The sequence below is a fragment of the Aulostomus chinensis genome, chromosome 11, assembly GCF_037954235.1.
Source record: "Aulostomus chinensis isolate RoL2024-O1b breed Wild chromosome 11, RoL_Achi_v1.0, whole genome shotgun sequence".
NCBI classification, from domain to species: domain Eukaryota; kingdom Metazoa; phylum Chordata; class Actinopteri; order Syngnathiformes; family Aulostomidae; genus Aulostomus; species Aulostomus chinensis.
Genome location: NC_141330.1, coordinates 20374207 through 20380206, shown reverse-complemented (window position 1 = coordinate 20380206; position 6000 = coordinate 20374207).

Here is a 6000-nt window from a genome sequence, read left to right as displayed (position 1 = left end):
TATTTGATTTGATTTGATTTGATGTTATGTTACTTTATTTTATGTTATTTTATGTTGTTATGTTATTTTATTTTATGTTATTTTATGTTATGTTAAGTTATGTTATGAATATCAATGTTAGTTGATTTTTCTCAGACCAGTTTAGGTGACATTTTGACCACTAGGGGCAGTGGAAAAACTAGTTAAACAACCAGCACACGGATGCTCTCTCGCTTGTGTTCTTTTATTTTTTGTTATGTTGAGTTATTTTATTTTATTTATGTTATGTTTTGCTATTTTATGTTATGTTACGTTATGTTGTTATTTTATGTTATGTTATATTATGTTATTTTGTTATGTTATGTTGTAATATGTTACTTTATGTTATATTACTTTATGTTCTGTTCTGTTCTGTTATATTATTTTATGTTATTTTATGTTCTGTTCTGTTCTATTGTTATGTTAGGTTATGTTATTTTATGTTATGTTTTTTATGTTTTGTTGTTTTATGTTATGTTATTTTATGTTGTTATGATATATTATGTTTTTATGTTGTTATTTTATGTTATTTTATGTTATGTTATGTTATTTTATGTTGTTATGTTATATTACATTTTTATGTTGTTATTTTATTTTATGTCATGTCATTTTATTTTATGTTATTTTATGTTGTTATGTTATATTATGTTATTTTATGTTATTCTATATTATGTTATGTTATGTTATTCTATGTTATGTTATGTTAAGTTATGTTATGAATATCAATGTTAGTTGATTTTTCTCAGACCAGTTTAGGTGACATTTTGACCACTAAGGGCAGTGGAAAAAATAGTTAAACAACCAGCACACGGATGCTCTCTCGCTTGTGTTGTTTTATTTTATGTTATGTTGAGCTATTTTATTTTATTTATGTTATGTTTTGCTATTTTATGTTATGTTACGTTATGTTGTTATTTTATGTTATGTTATATAATGTTATTTTGTTATGTTATGTTGAAATATGTTATTATATGTTTTGTTGTTTTATGTTATGTTATTTTATGTTCTGTTCTGTTCTGTTCTATTGTTATGTTAGGTTATGTTATTTTACGTTATGTTATTTTATGTTTTGTTGTTTTATGTTATGTTATTTTATATTGTTATGTTATATTATGTTTTTATGTTGTTATTTTATGTTATGTTATGTTATGTTATTTTATGTTGTTATGTTATATTACGTTTTTATGTTGTTATTTTATGTTATTTCATGTTATGTTATTTTATTTTGTTATTTTATGTCATGTTATATTATGTTTTATGTTGTTTTTATGTTATGTTATTTCATGTTATATTGTTATTTGATGTTATGTTATTTGATGTTGTGTTATTTGATTATGATTTTTTTCATGTTATGTTATTTGATGTTATTTTATTTTATTTTATTTGATGTTATGTTACTTTATTTTATGTTATTTTATGTTGTTATGTTATTTTATTTTATGTTATTTTATGTTATGTTAAGTTATGTTATGAATATCAATGTTAGTTGATTTTTCTCATACCAGTTTAGGTGACATTTTGACCACTAGGGGCAGTGGAAAAAATAGTTCAACAACAGCACACGGATGCTCTCTCGCTTGTGTTGTTTTATTTTATGTTATGTTGAGCTATTTTATTTTATTTATGTTATGTTTTGCTATTTTATGTTATGTTACGTTATGTTGTTATTTTATGTTATGTTATATTATGTTATTTTGTTATGTTGTAATATGTTACTTTATGTTATATTATTTTATGTTTTGTTGTTATTTTATGTTTTTATGTTATATTATGTTTTTACGTTGTTTATTTTATGTTATATTATGTTATGTTATGTTATTTTATTTTATGTTATTTTATGTTATGTTAAGTTATGTTATGAATATCAATGTTAGTTGATTTTTCTCATACCAGTTTAGGTGACATTTTGACCACTAGGGGCAGTGGAAAAAATAGTTCAACAACCAGCACACGGATGCTCTCTCGCTTGTGTTGTTTTATTTTATGTTATGTTGAGCTATTTTATTTTATTTATGTTATGTTTTGCTATTTTATGTTATGTTACGTTATGTTGTTATTTTATGTTATGTTATATTATGTTATTTTGTTATGTTGTAATATGTTACTTTATGTTATATTATTTTATGTTTTGTTGTTATTTTATGTTTTTATGTTATATTATGTTTTTACGTTGTTTATTTTATGTTATATTATGTTATGTTATGTTATTTTATGTTGTTATGTTATATTACGTTTTTATGTTGTTATTTTATGTTATTTCATGTTATGTTATTTTATTTTGTTATTTTATGTCATGTTATATTATGTTTTATGTTGTTTTTATGTTATGTTATTTCATGTTATATTGTTATTTGATGTTATGTTATTTGATGTTGTGTTATTTGATTATGATTTTTTTCATGTTATGTTATTTGATGTTATTTGATTTGATTTGATTTGATGTTATGTTACTTTATTTTATGTTATTTTATGTTGTTATGTTATTTTATTTTATGTTATTTTATGTTATGTTAAGTTATGTTATGAATATCAATGTTAGTTGATTTTTCTCAGACCAGTTTAGGTGACATTTTGACCACTAGGGGCAGTGGAAAAACTAGTTAAACAACCAGCACACGGATGCTCTCTCGCTTGTGTTCTTTTATTTTATGTTATGTTGAGTTATTTTATTTTATTTATGTTATGTTTTGCTATTTTATGTTATGTTATATTATGTTATTTTGTTATGTTATGTTGTAATATGTTACTTTATGTTATATTATTTTATGTTCTGTTCTGTTCTGTTATATTATTTTATGTTCTGTTCTGTTCTGTTATATTATTTTATGTTATTTTATGTTCTGTTCTGTTCTATTGTTATGTTAGGTTATGTTATTTTATGTTATGTTTTTTATGTTTTGTTGTTTTATGTTATGTTATTTTATGTTGTTATGTTATATTATGTTTTTATGTTGTTATTTTATGTTATTTTATGTTATGTTATGTTATGTTATGTTGTTATGTTATATTACATTTTTATGTTGTTATTTTATTTTATGTCATGTCATTTTATTTTATGTTATTTTATGTTGTTATGTTATATTATGTTATTTTATGTTATTCTATATTATGTTATGTTATGTTATTCTATGTTATGTTATGTTAAGTTATGTTATGAATATCAATGTTAGTTGATTTTTCTCAGACCAGTTTAGGTGACATTTTGACCACTAGGGGCAGTGGAAAAACTAGTTAAACAACCAGCACACGGATGCTCTCTCGCTTGTGTTCTTTTATTTTTTGTTATGTTGAGTTATTTTATTTTATTTATGTTATGTTTTGCTATTTTATGTTATGTTACGTTATGTTGTTATTTTATGTTATGTTATATTATGTTATTTTGTTATGTTATGTTGTAATATGTTACTTTATGTTATATTACTTTATGTTCTGTTCTGTTCTGTTATATTATTTTATGTTATTTTATGTTCTGTTCTGTTCTATTGTTATGTTAGGTTATGTTATTTTATGTTATGTTTTTTATGTTTTGTTGTTTTATGTTATGTTATTTTATGTTGTTATGATATATTATGTTTTTATGTTGTTATTTTATGTTATTTTATGTTATGTTATGTTATTTTATGTTGTTATGTTATATTACATTTTTATGTTGTTATTTTATTTTATGTCATGTCATTTTATTTTATGTTATTTTATGTTGTTATGTTATATTATGTTATTTTATGTTATTCTATATTATGTTATGTTATGTTATTCTATGTTATGTTATGTTAAGTTATGTTATGAATATCAATGTTAGTTGATTTTTCTCAGACCAGTTTAGGTGACATTTTGACCACTAAGGGCAGTGGAAAAAATAGTTAAACAACCAGCACACGGATGCTCTCTCGCTTGTGTTGTTTTATTTTATGTTATGTTGAGCTATTTTATTTTATTTATGTTATGTTTTGCTATTTTATGTTATGTTACGTTATGTTGTTATTTTATGTTATGTTATATAATGTTATTTTGTTATGTTATGTTGAAATATGTTATTATATGTTTTGTTGTTTTATGTTATGTTATTTTATGTTCTGTTCTGTTCTGTTCTATTGTTATGTTAGGTTATGTTATTTTACGTTATGTTATTTTATGTTTTGTTGTTTTATGTTATGTTATTTTATATTGTTATGTTATATTATGTTTTTATGTTGTTATTTTATGTTATGTTATGTTATGTTATTTTATGTTGTTATGTTATATTACGTTTTTATGTTGTTATTTTATGTTATTTCATGTTATGTTATTTTATTTTGTTATTTTATGTCATGTTATATTATGTTTTATGTTGTTTTTATGTTATGTTATTTCATGTTATATTGTTATTTGATGTTATGTTATTTGATGTTGTGTTATTTGATTATGATTTTTTTCATGTTATGTTATTTGATGTTATTTTATTTTATTTTATTTGATGTTATGTTACTTTATTTTATGTTATTTTATGTTGTTATGTTATTTTATTTTATGTTATTTTATGTTATGTTAAGTTATGTTATGAATATCAATGTTAGTTGATTTTTCTCATACCAGTTTAGGTGACATTTTGACCACTAGGGGCAGTGGAAAAAATAGTTCAACAACAGCACACGGATGCTCTCTCGCTTGTGTTGTTTTATTTTATGTTATGTTGAGCTATTTTATTTTATTTATGTTATGTTTTGCTATTTTATGTTATGTTACGTTATGTTGTTATTTTATGTTATGTTATATTATGTTATTTTGTTATGTTGTAATATGTTACTTTATGTTATATTATTTTATGTTTTGTTGTTATTTTATGTTTTTATGTTATATTATGTTTTTACGTTGTTTATTTTATGTTATATTATGTTATGTTATGTTATTTTATGTTGTTATGTTATATTACGTTTTTATGTTGTTATTTTATGTTATTTCATGTTATGTTATTTTATTTTGTTATTTTATGTCATGTTATATTATGTTTTATGTTGTTTTTATGTTATGTTATTTCATGTTATATTGTTATTTGATGTTATGTTATTTGATGTTGTGTTATTTGATTATGATTTTTTTCATGTTATGTTATTTGATGTTATTTGATTTGATTTGATTTGATGTTATGTTACTTTATTTTATGTTATTTTATGTTGTTATGTTATTTTATTTTATGTTATTTTATGTTATGTTAAGTTATGTTATGAATATCAATGTTAGTTGATTTTTCTCAGACCAGTTTAGGTGACATTTTGACCACTAGGGGCAGTGGAAAAACTAGTTAAACAACCAGCACACGGATGCTCTCTCGCTTGTGTTCTTTTATTTTATGTTATGTTGAGTTATTTTATTTTATTTATGTTATGTTTTGCTATTTTATGTTATGTTATATTATGTTATTTTGTTATGTTATGTTGTAATATGTTACTTTATGTTATATTATTTTATGTTCTGTTCTGTTCTGTTATATTATTTTATGTTCTGTTCTGTTCTGTTATATTATTTTATGTTATTTTATGTTCTGTTCTGTTCTATTGTTATGTTAGGTTATGTTATTTTATGTCATGTTATATTATGTTTTATGTTGTTTTTATGTTATGTTATTTCATGTTATATTGTTATTTGATGTTATGTTATTTGATGTTGTGTTATTTGATTATGATTTTTTTCATGTTATGTTATTTGATGTTATTTGATTTGATTTGATGTTATGTTACTTTATTTTATGTTATTTTATGTTGTTATGTTATTTTATTTTATGTTATGTTATGTTATGTTAAGTTATGTTATGAATATCAATGTTAGTTGATTTTTCTCAGACCAGTTTAGGTGACATTTTGACCACTAGGGGCAGTGGAAAAACTAGTTAAACAACCAGCACACGGATGCTCTCTCGCTTGTGTTCTTTTATTTTATGTTATGTTGAGTTATTTTATTTTATTTATGTTATGTTTTGCTATTTTATGTTATGTTATGTTATGTTGT